This window comes from Diabrotica virgifera, chromosome 4 (genome assembly GCF_917563875.1).
Source record: "Diabrotica virgifera virgifera chromosome 4, PGI_DIABVI_V3a".
In the NCBI taxonomy this organism is placed as follows: domain Eukaryota; kingdom Metazoa; phylum Arthropoda; class Insecta; order Coleoptera; family Chrysomelidae; genus Diabrotica; species Diabrotica virgifera.
This window is the reverse complement of record NC_065446.1, coordinates 43,269,891-43,285,558: the sequence shown is the minus strand read 5'-3', so window position 1 is coordinate 43,285,558 and position 15,668 is coordinate 43,269,891.

The window sequence follows — 15,668 nt, the reverse complement described above, 5'->3', positions numbered from 1 at the left end:
AAGAAGAATGTATGTAATGTATTTAATTCAAAATACACTCTACTGCTGTCAGAAAACAGAAAAAAGTTTTTTGATAAATAAATATTGCTTTTCGCTTAATTTTAATGTTCAAGCTGCCACCCATCTGTCTCTTGGCAGTTTGAACATTGAATTTAAGCAAAAGGCAATGTTTATAACTCTTTTTTTCTGTTTTCTGACAACAATAGAATGTATTTTGAATTAAATAAATTACATATATATTATTCTTCTTTTTGTGTAAATTAATTTAATTCAAAATAATTTTTCTAGGACACCCTGTATAAATAATTATGTCAATGTTTATATTACTGAATAGAGAATCGAATAACTTTTTCAATGAGCTAGCACACAACCCCTATTCTCATTTAAAAAAATCATAGATTGCGTCAGCACTCCCAGATGGATGACGTCAGTAGTTTGATATACAGTGGAACCCCGATAAGTCGGCCCCCGATAACCCGGAACTCCGGCTAACCCGGACCGATTTTTATTAGACAAAAATTTCAACAATAAAGATGTATTGCTGTTACAAAATCTCGTGAACCTAATTCATTCATTTGGTGACGTCAATATAAGAACGAAACGATTGAATCCGACATTACTGAAAATATCAGGGTGCAGATGGGACCCTGTCGCGCAATTCGCAGCAAATAAAATAGTCGTATGTTTTTGGCTTCATGTTATTTCGGTTATACATAAGCATTTTCAAGGTTCACGAGGTTTTGTACCAACTCTATGTAATATAATATTTGAGAGGTAATGGGTACTTGTGTAATTTGAACTACATATACCATTACAAAGACCATTAATATTCTTTTTTTAACAATTGTCTTAGTCATTACTGTTATTAAATAACATAACATCAGAGACGGTATTGTGTGTAGTAAAGTCGTATTGTTCGCTTCCAATCGTTCGTAAATCTATTCAGATTTTGTGTGCGTGTTTTTGTCTATAAGGGCACCAAAACGTAAAAATGTTGTAGTGAGAATGGAAAAGAAACTAGAAGCATTAAGTAGAATTGATAAAGGTGAATCTTGCAGCATTATATGGTGTCGGTACATCTACAGTATCGGATTGGAAGAAAAATAGAACTAAAATCGAAGATTTTTTTTTTCAAAATGATAACAAAAGACAGTTTGGACAATCGGTGCAAAGCTAATAAAGCTAAGAATGAGACTCTTGACGACGCTTTGTATGTGTGGTTTTGTGTGGAATGCGAACGTGGTTTACCAGTGTCTGTGTGACAATTATAACGGAGTTTATCTGTAAGCATACCATATTTTATTAATTTTTACCATTTTCTCCGGCTAACCCGGATTTTCGATAACCCGGATAGGCCGCGGCCCCGATTAATCCGAGTTAACGGGGTTCCACTGTATATGTGAAAAAGTCATAATTTAAGATTAAAAATGGACCTGTTTCAGGACTTTTTTTTAAAGTCAGTTACTTCCGAAATAATAAATTTATTCCAGACATTTGCACTATACTGTATAAAATCAATGTCAATAGCCGTTAGCATCTATGCATGTACCTATAACCACTAAAAAAGTGTTTTCAACACTCTGGTGTCCAAATCTTTTAGTATTTGTAAATGTACTGTTTTTCCAAACCCTAACTGATTTCAACACCCTGGTGTCTACACACGCTAGCATCTGTAAATATGCATCCGGCATAATATATGGTGACTTTAGACTTTAGCTTTTCCGATGCCCGCTCTTATCTCCTGGTTGTTGATACTATCTTTACTTACATATCGTCGGTATACTGCTAAAACCAGGTAAATGACAAATTTTAAAATATTGAGTTAAGTATACCAAAATTCTCAGCTTTTTACGCTCTACATACAGGTAAAACCCAGTAAATGATACGACTTACCATTCAGCAGATAATTTGTGTGATAAACAAATAAGTTACATATAACCAACTTTTCATTTTCAAGTAAAACAATATATCGCTACTTACTTCCACAAAATTAAAGTTCTCTTGCATGTAAAACCAAGTAAGCGCACATATATTATTTTGCCGGACAACAATATATTTCTACTGCTGTATACCATATTCAGTAAAAAGGTGATAAATATCTTTAGTACATTTTACATGTATATTTTATTAAAATTTCTCGTTCATATCGACTGGTAAAATCGATAGTATCGACTATGTCTCTTTGAATGGTCAAGAGGTACAGGTATGTGAGAAGTTTTTTTTGTAAGACACTTTGTATATCAGCGTCGTTAATGCAATATTTTGTAAGAAAAATTGATATTCTATGTTGTTATGCAGATACGGGCAAAAGAGGCAAGCATATACTGCCATATAAAACAAGCAATGAAAACCGAAAAATTGTGAAGGCTCATATTGAGTCTTTTCCAACCATGGTCCCACATTATATTCGCCAAAGTTCGAAGCGTATATATTTGGACAAAAATTTGAGTATAAGGAGAATGTATCAACATTCTTTATATAAATGGTTGTCAGCTGAAGAAACCGGAAGGTGTTAGCGAAATTACATACCGAAGAATATTTTCTAACCACTATAATTTAAGCTTTTTTGTCCTAAATTAGATCAGTGTTAATTTGTAATAAATAATATTTATTAGCCCTATCATATTATGATATGGCTAATCCAACTAAGAAACCGAATTTAGAAAACAGTTACAGACAGACAACATCAGAAAAAAAAAGAAGTATGGAATCTCGAAAAACGAAATGATAAGAAAAACTCTAATCAACAACGGAATTTTGTTTCAATCACCTTCGATCTACAGGCTATACTACAGATTCCAGATTAACTGGACAATTCATATATTCTTCCCGAAAATAATTCTCGGGAAGAATATAAATATATGGGTATACAATTTGTGCGTAAATGAAGCCGCATTACCAAGTGTAGCTTACCGTTTTGCCTGGTCAGAAATTAACGGTAGACGAGGAAGTTCTGAAATAGAAAGCATTATACTCAACTACTTATCAAAATGTGTCGTAGAATATATAAGCAAATGGAATAAGTGTATTTTCTTATACCTGCGGAGGACAGTATCGTAACATAAATTTTTAGAGTCGGGCCATTCTTGTATGGAAGTTGACTCTATACATAGCACCATCTAAACCGCTAGAAATCAGGTCTCTCTATGGTATGCCAGATTACTTGTCTGTTTTTTTCAAAATTCAAGGGAAACTAAAAATGTCAAGGTCAGTGATAAAAAAGTATGTATAGAACCATACAAGTGTAATTTTAAATAGGTACTACGACTTTTATGATTTAAAAAAATTGTCACACACTCTAATTAAAAACCGAACAAAAGACCAAAACGGCGAAAAAACAATATGGTTAAAGATAAGAAGATAAGATTCATGAAACAAGGGACAAACAGAATCCATTTCAATTATGACGCGTCGCCAAGATTCATTTCCTTATTGATACTGCACGGCAGTCAACAAAAAAAAACCAAGCTGGGTTATCAACTAACATAAGCATGCTTACCTATGTTAGTCGATAAAAACTTGCCAACTAGCATAGCAAAAAACAGAGATTTGTTACAGCTATTTTATAAGGGATTGATACCGGAGGAATATAACAGGTGGTATCGTATTTTACGATGCCAATGGCATCTTGTCAGATACTGCTTTCAGTGACTAATATGACGAGTAATACGCATAGTAATATTATTTTCTTGTATCTCTAAGACGGTTAAAATTAATTTGTTTTTTCTATAAAACTGCCTATCATGTATGTAAATAATATCCATATAACTACAAACAGCTCTGAATAAAATGTCTAGGGGAAACCAGTTAAATGTTCTGATTATCGACTAATCCCTTAAAAACATTGCTATTAACTAGTTAAAGCCTCATATTCCGATCACAAAACTACAAAATATTATATTTGGTTTATTATATTTGTTATAAATGTGTTATTTTAAGGGTAGTGATTAATTTAAATTTACAGGTAAAACCAGGTAAGTGACCGCATCTTCATCTTAAATTTAGGTTTAATCAGCTAAGTGTCTTAACTTTTTCAAACTAATGATAGAATATCGTTTCTGATATATGCATGTTTCACTAGAATATCGAAATCAAACACAAGTTGTCCTCGTAATTCAAAATAAAAGACTAAACTTTAAAAACGTTTTTTCTCGGTTTCGATATTTCGGCATTTACCTGGTTTTCGCAGTATACCGACGATATTATAGTTTTGAGGTAGTTGTAGTGCATAATTCTTTCAATGGAGTTTGGTTGACTAAAATTTGTTCTTCTGTTAAATTTTTCTTGCTAATTATCATAAGGTTTGTCTTCTCTGCCTTTATGTTGAGCGTCCATATTATTGATAGTAATATGTGATTTTGTTCATAGGGACTCGTAGGTCTTCTAGTTTGTCCGCTAATACTATGGTGTCATCTGTATATCTGATGTTGTTTAGCCGATATCTGTTTAGTTATGTGTACTCTAAGGGCCTTTAATCAAGTTTTGTTTTCCTTTGACTTCTGCGTCTTTATGTTGTTAAAACTTTTTATTATTCATCTCCTTATCTAAAGTCGATTTTTAGATGCAGCAAAAAGGATGCTGCCACTTACTAGATCCTTAACCCTTAGCTATCGAGCCGTATGTGGATTAGTACTTATAGCAAGAATCAATTAATGGTTTCACTATAGCTGGCTATCATGACTTAGTTTAGTCAACACACGCCTATTTCATGAAAATATGACTACTTGTTTTTTATTAAACTTGATGTGGCTATTTTAATATAAATGTATTATCTCTATAGCAAACAAATACACCCTCATGTATCATGTTTAGTCCCAAATATGTGTAATATTTACTTTCACATATTGTTGTTCGGTTTGAGGCAATACAGTGTACCATACCATGTTTTTAAACAAAATACAGAACATGATTTTATTTTAAAATAGGCATAACTACTATAAAGAAAACACTACAAAATATCCATAAGCATCAATAAATGTGCTAATAATTTTCTCAAAATTATTAGCACACTCACAGACATAAATATAACTATCCAAAATATTTTTTAATATCAAGGGTTAAGCAAACAATTATTGTAAAAGAAAGTTATTGTGAATGTAATGAACAAAGAATATTTTGAAACTTTCAAAATATTTTTCTTGGACAAGCTTTGTATTTTCTTATGCGAACAAAAAGTATACGTGGATCGTTTATCATAAAATTGCTTTATATCGATAAAATATCCTTTTTATGTAATAAATCATTTCTTTTCGTAATTCACAACAGATATATTTCAGAATACTGTTTTGTGCTAACGTAAGCGCTATTTAACCATCAAGAATGGCAACAAAATCCAGTACACTGTTAAAAATTAAAATTATTTAATAGTTATTTATGATATAAGTGTTAAAAGTACACTTTTAAGGCACGCATGTGAAAGTTTGCAGAATGAGCGAAGATAATTCTGCAATTCACATGAGTGCCTTAAAAATGTACTTTTTAACAAGTATATATCATACAATATTTTTTCTACAAACGTCTTTTATATCAACAATTATAATTTATTCATTCTTAATTACAGGACAATATATACAAAAATTTTTACTTGAACTTGACTGACATTCCATTTTAATATTTTTCTTGACATTACATTAAAACTGCCTATACTGTCAATACGTAAATCATAACAACTATAGAATAACATCTTACTTTTATTGTTGTATATTCTAACAAATTTTAATAGTTTTTTTCTACAAACGTGTTAAAAATGCAATAATACAGTTTAAATTAAATTTTAAAAAAACCTTTTATACCACCTTTTTCAATTGGGCAAGTTGTACTATTATTATTAATGTTAATAAATGAAATATAAATATTTTGACGTTTCACAATTTGACAATTCACTGTTAACTGCAGTGCCTTAAACATTTTAAAGTACTAGTGCTTTAAAGTAATTTTTTAACGCTCCTATGGAGCGCTAAAATAGTTATTTATGAAACAGTTCGTGAAGTATGCTTTTTGCGAACGCACGCGATTTTTAGAGCACGAGCGACAACGGAGCGAGTGCTATAAATCGCGTAAGTTCGCAAAAAGTACTTCACGCACAGTTTCATACAATATTTATTTACGATAAACAAATAAAAAAAACTGTAACTCTTCGTCACTGGAATTAATTTCTATTCTACAATTTTTAGAACTTTGAAATTTAAAAATTCTAACTACTTTCAAACCACAAAACTGTCAAAACTTTTGTTGTAATTCATTGCTCAAATTGTCATCACCATGACAACGCGAAAGTTAAGGATTGTCACCATGACAACTCGAAAATTAAAAAGAGTGCGAAAAAGTAAATCCCATTTAAAATACATTGTTACTTCACGCACACTTTAAATCCTTCACACACTGCTATCTATAATGACAGTTTTCACAAACTAAAAACTTATACATAATATGACATAGAGTAGATAAATTGCATTTTTAACACGGTTGTAGAAAAAAATAGTTATTATTACATTTACTAAATTATAATGTAAATAAAATTATAGAAGTAAAAGACCTGCAAAGTGAGTTATTGCAAAGTGCACATACATACAGCCGGTTCCTAAAAAAACTGATAAGACTCTTAGTAAGATTTGATCATGTTGAGCAGTGTATTTGATTGATCTGACATTATATTTATTATGACAGACAAATAATAAAATAAACAAACAATAAGCAACTGATTACATATTATGTTAATTCATAAATTGTACTAATTATTAAGGTCTAAATGTTTATATTATTTTGAATTCCTGTATTTTATAAAGAGTATATTATAAATGATAGTTTTTACATCAAATAGATCACATAATTATTGTAAACGTGGATTATACAACAAATTATACAACAAATACACAACAAACGTGGATTACGTTACGAGAGTACTGTCATTTGAATCGTAATATGATTTTTTTCGAATCATGAAAAAACTAATAAGTATTTTAGAAAAATTTAAACGCAGGATGAAAGATTACATTATTACCGAGGGCGGAAAGCCCCTTAGAATAAACAATCAGTTTCTATTGAATGAAATATTTGAAATTAAATATCACACTTCTCTTTTATTTTCAGCCCTGTAACTTATTAAAATAAATATTATAGAAGTTTTCAGGGACTTTCAGCCCTCGGTAATAATACAGTCTTTCATTCGGAGCTTAAATTTTTCATAAATATTTATTAGTTTTCTCAGGATTCGAAAAAATGAATACCTACAATTAAAATACATTGAGAATTTTGACATGCGTCACAATTTTGCATTAACTCAATGTAAAATTCTAAACTGTTGAATTCCAGGTTCCCTAATTATTTGACATCAAAAGACATTAGAAACTATTTGTAGAGTATTGAAAACAACTGTTAAAATTGGTCTACATAATTAAACATATTCCAAAATTTTGTAAAAATGTAATACATTTCAGTTTTCAGCCCAAACTTAGGCCACACACAATGCAATAATGTTCACATTTTTGAACTGTCAATATTTTTATTTTATCATCTATTGTTTAAAAACAATACAGTTGATAAGATACCCTCAGCTGCGGAGAAAGTATTCCTAATAATAAAGATTTATAATAAAGTCTAATAACCGTGGAACAGAATAAGCTATCTGACAAATTTTAAGATTTGGCAGTGACATTGACAGTATGTAAATATTTAGTATTTATCCTTCAAAATACACTGCTCAATTTTCTACAAAATACGCTTCAAGAGTCGTATCAGTTTTTTTTGGAACCAGGTGTACATGCAATTATTTACGAATCACTTTTTATACCAGGTCTCTTCTTGACTCACAAAAACTGGTATTGCAAAATTAAACAGCTTCTCCATAGAAACCACAATAAATTAATCAAAGATAAACAGTCTTTGATACCTTGTTTACTATGAATTTTGACGTTTATCATTTTCAGTAACAGTGACATTAGCGCATTTGTTGTGTTTATTGGAATTTATAACTTATATTATTGTTTATTTTATAAAGTTATATTGTGCTAAATATATATTATAACATAGTTAAATATAATTGTACAATATAACTTTATATAGATTTATATATACAAAAAGACAAAAAGATTACTCGAAACAGTGGAGGTGAAAACCCTTTGAAAATCGATGGTAAGACTCTATGGGGCAGAGCTAAAAGTACAGATATACGACGAATATGCAAGGTGGATAACATTAATAACTGGGTAAGAAACAGAAACAGAAGAATAGAATGGAATGACCACATAAGCCAAATGACAACAAATAGGGTAGTCAGAACAGCGAAAGACGGTTCCCCAATAGGAAGACGATCAGTGGGAAGACCACGAAAACGAAGGAACGACAACTTACTAGAGGCACATTGAAAAAACAGACAGAGTCATGTCCTAATTATTACATTGACGGTACATATGAATAATGATAATAATAATAATAATATCGTATGGCATTTTTGCCGGGGAGATCCTTTCGGATAGTTCCAGCGCCAATTACATCTTTAACCCTGTTTCAAGTAACTAGTGTCGATGTACACTAGCCCAGGGGTACCGACGGCTTAACGTACTCTCCGAGGCACGGTGAGACGGCTCGTGTCATTATTGGAAATGAAAATGGTTTGTCTTTGGCAGGGATCGAACCCACGTCTACTGGCGTATGAGGCCAGCGTTTATGCCGTTACCCACGGCCGCTCTGAATAATGATATTACATATCGACGTACGTTTCACTTAATGTTTTGATTTAACCTGTTTGCAAATTAATCGAGAAAAAATTGTTTAAATAAATGTAGCAATAAATTAGAAATTATGGAATTTAGTTATGGGGATTACATGAAAAATAATCATTATTTCTTACAGACTTGAAATAAGAAAATTCATTAGATTTCCAGAAAAACGGAAGATCTGGCAACAATAAGGGTGTTCAGAAACTCTCCTGACAAACCAAGACCGGAGATTACTCAAATAATTTTAAGACAATTTAACCAAATTCATCTAGTCCGAAATTGCTTCCTAATGGAGCTAGAGCTCTTTTAAGATGGCGCATTGTAATTAGTTTTTTTTTGAAATATCTCCAGAACGCTTCTATTTAGAAAGACGAAAACTGGTGTGCCTATTTATCTTTCAGAGATAAATCGATTCCATCAATTGCGAATTTCTAGTACCGGTCATAGGCGTCCGTTTTGGGTAGGGCAACGAGCATTTATGACACTGGATTATTAAATTGTGAGGTGTTCTATTGCTAAACTGGAATAGTACTATAGTATTATAGTACTAAAAGCTGCTTTTACTTTAAGTCGGTAGGATGTACCGTTTTCTAGAAAAATCGATTTGAAATTTTTTCTTTTTTTTTTAATTTGAAAAAAAGAAAATAATCTTCAAAAAACGGTATATTTTACATACTTAGAACAAGAGTAATTTCTAGTACTAAGATAATCAAATCTCAAAAATGCTTAAAAGTTCAAGACAAAAAAGTTATGCGATACAATACCCGTTGACCTAAACAAAATGGACGCATATGACCGGTACTAGAAATTTGCAATAGGGCTTTTCATCGATTGTCATTTGTTTCGAGCTTCTGTCATGTGTCACATAATATTAATATATCTACGTCATACGTCTTTGGTTTGTATCATTGGTATATCCAATAACGTACGACGTAGATATATTAATATTATGTGACACATGACAGAAGCTTGAAACAAATGACTGTGAATGAAAAGCCCTTTTGAGGAAATCGATTTTCTTCTGGAAAATAAATAAACATAATTTTCGATTTTCTAAATAGTTTTTTTGAAAATATTTGTCAAATTCAAAAACGAAAAATTTTTATGTCGATTTTTCTAGAAAACGGTCCAGAATGATCCAAAAAACTTAAAATAATATCTGCCCGGTCCGCAAAAATTTTATTTTTATAATTTGAAAAAAAATGTTTAAATCTAACAATACCTCCAACATTGTGGCATTTAGTTATAGGGAACATTACATGAAAAATAATCAGTATTTCTTACGCACTTGAAAACTCAAAAAATGTATAGGGCGTTCCATTGGAAATAAAAAAGTTCATTAGATTTCCAGAAAAATGGATGACCTGACAACAATGTAAGTATCACCATAATATTGGCCGTATCACAAGACCCTTACTCAAGAAGTCACTAAGACCTATTAAAATCGTGCAAGCTGTTTGCGAGATACTTGAGGAGTTCCATACATTAAACCCACTCTGTATATTAATCAAAAATACGAATTATTACAGTTTCACAAATAAATAATCAATTTTATCTCACCGGAGCAGTGGCACAAGAAAAGGGTTCCTTGTAATTCCTTTACAGCTTAACTGTACGAAAAAGGTTTACACTTTTCTATCTGAGTTTTTCTTCGGCTTTTTGTTCTACTATGAAAGAGGCCATTTCCTTTTTTTTTTAAATCGACTTCCGTAAAACACTTCTCGTCCCCACTAAAAGATATAATGGAAAATGAGATCGGAAACTAAAGAGCTATTTTATCTTGCTGTTTTATTTTTATGCTTTGGAAGGAATTAATAGAAACTGGCTCGAAATTATTTGTTTCCTGTTATTCAGACTATTCGATCATGTTTTACTAGTTTTAGGTATTTATTAAAAAAGTTGTGAAATATCTATTGATTCATTTTTTTTTTCTTAAGAGGATGGGTAAGTATTTTCGGCTGCAATGCTATTCAAATGGGGATTCATTTTTTTCGAATCCTGAGAAAACTAATAAGTATTTTGAAAAATTTAAACGCAGAATGAAAGACTACGTTATTGGTGAGGGCCGAAAGTCCCTGAGAACTTCTATAATGTTTATTTTAATAAGTTACAGGAGTGAAAAACTAAGAGAAAATTTAGTGTGATATTTTATTTAAAATATCTCATTCAAAATAAAGCTTTTATTTATTCTAAGGGACTTTCGGCCCTCGGTAATAATTTAGTCTTTTATTCTGCGTTTAAATTTTTCAAAAATATGTATTGGTTTTTTCAGGATTCGAAAAAAATGAACACAATGTCCGTGGTAATATTTTCCAAATCTATCTTTGTCCTACAACGCACTCAGTCGAATAGAATATTGTCAGCATATTGTCAGTCAGACCGTGACAATCAATGACAATTTTAAATATTTGACGTGGCATCGGCAATATTTTGATTTGTTGAAATAATTTTGATATATAGTGTATTTGATAAATAATTGATTTAAAACGTGAACTTAATGTAAAGTTATTTATTGTGTATTATTTTTGGAAGATCCAAGCAGAGAATACATCAGGATAATATATTCTGTAATCCAATTATTTTGTTGTTAAAGATGTTGAAAATTGTAAGCGTTCCATAGTAACAATATATTATTAAAAAATCTCTTTAACACTTTTCCTCTTTTCTCGATTGAGTATTAGTTTTTGTTGTACATATAAATTATTACAATCACTGAATACATAGTTAGTGAAAAAATTATCACATTTATTAACTGAATTAATAATTTGCAATTATACAAATAACAGTTATCCGAGAACATTCAAAAGCCATCTCTTTAAGTTAATTATGACATTGTCAAGTAGAATGACATTCTAGTAATATTTACATATCCATACCAGTGTGAATTTTACTACACGTAATTTGCCATGTAAAGACAGAAAAGGTAGGGATAGCCGTAAAATATTTGCGAATTATGTACACATGGCCTCAACGAAAAATTTAATCGCTTAGGTTATAGTCTAGGCGCCAGCTGGATCACCGTCACCGTGGCCTTTTCAATAATAGTCCAGCGTAATAAGGTTTTTTCCATGACACTTGAATAGCCAGGGTACTGAAGCGTTTTTTCGACAGGTAACACCTATAAGAGCAAATTGTAGAAGAGCATTTTTATTTATAAACAATTAAGTGTCAAAAATGGCATTTTTCACTTTTTTTGAAATCAATGGAGAACAGGGAAACTTATGGTCTTTTTAATAAAAATATCTTCGAGATTAAGGAAAATACTTTAAAATGACGTATTACAAAGTTTGATACACTCATTTATTGTTAATATAATTGCGAAAAAATTCGGAATTGCAAAAAAAAATATTTTCGCATTAACTGTTGTAAAATTAGTGTACAGCTGTGAAAATTTTGTCAAATAAGGGTTCTTTGGTGTTTAATATGTGATAAAAATTTCAAAGCGATTCATTCAATTGCTTAAATTTTATTCAAATTGTAAGCAAGCAAGCATAGTGATTTAACCCAGCCTGAGAGACTTGCTCACCCCTAGAGAATGACATTCGGGTGATACAATTCATTGGGGCGAGGAGGATTAACTCCCGTAAGCAGGAATCACTCCACCCCGCCCCAATGCTCCAGACCATCCACTTACCCCCCGATAGCACTCTGATGCGCTATAGGGGCTCTCAATCAGCAAAGTGCTTATCATATGGGAGTCTTGGGTACACGGACTCCCATATGAAATCCTACCCCGATCAATGCAGGCCAGCGTGAGGCGCTCTATTCCCGCTATCTCTAGTGACTTATCTTCGATCTGTTTTGCTTGCTCGGGCGCCGAGTCCCCGCTCTGGGCTATGTCCAGTTCGGCGACTCGGCGCTCGAGGATGTGGGCCCCTCATGCCCTTTTTTGGGTTTTGTTACTAATATTTTGTTTTTATGGCTTTCGCCTATTGTTAATATTTTATTGATTTATTCAAATTGTTTATCCCAGAGAGCATTTTTTTTTTTTTGCAATAATAAAATGCTCTCTATTCAAATTGTTTATCCCAGAGAGCATTTTTTTTGCAATAATATAAGTCAGAAGAAAATGACGTTAGAACCATTCCACAGGTGTCAAATGAAAGAGCATGAGCTATGTTTTCAACTTGGTTTAAAAAAGTGAATAAAAAATGCATTTATTAGTAATAAATAATTATGCAAAAGTATCGTAAATCTTTCCTTTGTAGGCTTCATATCGTTACCGCCTTTTTTTAAATCTAAATTTGATGTTCTGTCAAGGTTGTCAAGGGGTAATGACAGCTGACAGATGATAGAAGAAGATTGTAAGACATGGGGTGAGAATAAAGTTGTGAACCATGATGGTGTATTATTTTATTTCTTAAGAAATTGAAGACATCCTTTCTACAGAATCAGGTGTGGGGTTATACTTATGTTCCCCCTGTGTTGTTAGGACAGAAGGAAATTATATTTTTTATGTTTCGTTATGGCTAACCTCGAAAATAACTTACCAGGTACACCGCCTACACCACCACCTGTGTTATCACCCCAAGCGAATAGCCCCGGCTCTAATAACAATAATAATGTGAATCCGAATCCGAATGATAATATGGTAAACCTTGTTAATTCATTACTCCAGCAGAATGCACAGATGCTTCAGATGTTGCAACTACAAAACAGCATGTCAACAATAAGTAATTCTGTACCAAATTTTAATATAATGCCAGATTTATCTAAAACTATTGAGAAATTTAATGGTGAAGGTGATTCCAGCCAAGCAGCAGTATGGTTAAAGCAAATTGAGTCTACAGCGGTACTACACAATTGGCCAGATGCATTTATATACCAAACAGCCAAAAGCAATCTCGAAGGTGCTGCAAAGTTCTGGTTTATAGGCCGAAATGAAGAAATCACAGATTGGTCCAAATTCAAAACAGCTTTCCGGAAAACGTTTCTGTTTTCACAAAATAAAACAGATTTATGGAGAAAGATGCAAGAGTGTACTCAAAATCAAAATGAGAATGTTTCCATTTATTTCCATATGAAAGTTTCTCTATGCAAATCACTCGAACTGCCATTTGAAGAAACAAAAGAACAAATTGCCATTGGTTTGTGGAGTAAGGAATTAAGTAATTTTATTATGTCAAAAGAGCATCGTGATGAAGACACCCTGTATCAAGACATCGTGAGTTATGAAAGAATTGTTAGTGCTCGAAAATGTAGAATAAGCGATAGAAGAGAGAAACCTAATGCAAAGGAAAACTATAATACAAAACGTGAACATTCAAAATACGACTTGCCAAGAATAACTACTTTTAAAAATAATCCAGCTACACGAAGCAAAGCTATTAGATGTTTCAACTGTAATGTGATTGGACATTCCGCAGTTCAGTGTACTCAACCAGCTAGATAAAAGGGTTCATGTTATACGTGTGGAGCAATGGATCACCAAAGAAATAATTGCCCCAAGAATGAGTTCAGGATGAATCCACCCAAGGTCAAGGTAGAAAGTAACACTGCACTTTTTGTGGAACAGCATAATGCAAGTGGGTATATGTTACCAATTTGTCTTTTGAAGGACAAAATTTCTATTTATATTGATTCTATTGTAGATTCAGGTAGTGCTATATCCTTAATAACTTTAGATACTGTAAAATCTTTCAATTTTGAATTTTCTGATATTCCTGAGAAAACTTTCCAGGGTATTAACCAAAGTAAACTAGAAATTTTGGGTTCTGTGTTGTTTAAAATGAAAGATAATGACATACTTATTGATTTACTCATTTATGTTGTACCAAATGAAACCATACCATATAAATGTCTGTTAGGTAGAGATTTTATGCAGAACGATAAACTTACCATATCTTTTTCAGGGAATAAAGTAGAGATTTCTTCTAAAGATATTGAAAATACAAATATTGACAATGATATTTTACATATTGACTATGTAGATAAAAATGAAATTAATATTGATATCAATCCTAATTTAAATAATTTAGATCGACAAAAGTTAGTTGATATTTTTATGACTGATTATGTAAATCCAGAAAGACCTAATGAACCTATGACTAAATGTGAAATTAAAATTGTTGTAGATCCAAATCATGTTCCTTTTTATTATAAACCTCGTAGGTTATCATATGCTGAAAAAATGCTGTACAAGAATTAATTAATGACTTGTTAGATAAGGATATTGTCCGTAAGAGTAATTCAGAGTATAGTTCACCAATAGTTTTAATTAAAAAGAAAACTAATGACTTCAGACTATGTGTAGACTATCGTTCATTAAACAATATCACTTTACGGGATAATTTTCCAACCCCACTAATTGAAGATCAACTTTGTCAACTTAAAGATAAACATTATTTTTCAACTTTGGATCTCAAAAGTGCTTTTTATCATGTTAATGTAGAGAAATCTTCAATTAAATACACATCATTTGTAACTCCCAGTGCTCAATATGAATTTTTGAAAATGCCATTTGGTTTGCGCAATTCACCATCTGTTTTTATGCGATACATTCATACTATATTCAAGGACTTGATGGAACATATCAAATTACTAATTTATATTGATGATTTATTAATAGCAACAAAAACTGTTGAAGAGAACTTAGACATTCTAAAAGAGATATTTTGCTTATTGGTTCAAAACAAATCGAATCTCCGTCTTGACAAATGCTCCTTATTAATGACTGAAATAAATCATTTAGGCTACATAATTAATGGTGATGAGATAAGACCAAGTGATCGACATATTAATGCAATTAAAGAGTACCCAGTACCACGAAATGTTAAACAGTTACACAGTTTCATAGGCCTTACTTCATATTTTAGAAAATTTGTTCCCAACTTTTCAATAATTGCTGGACCACTTTATGATTTATTAAAAAAGAATGTTTCATTTGAATTTGGAAGAGAACAAATGAAAAGTTTTCATAGTTTAAAACAAATTTTAGTGTCCAAACCTGTT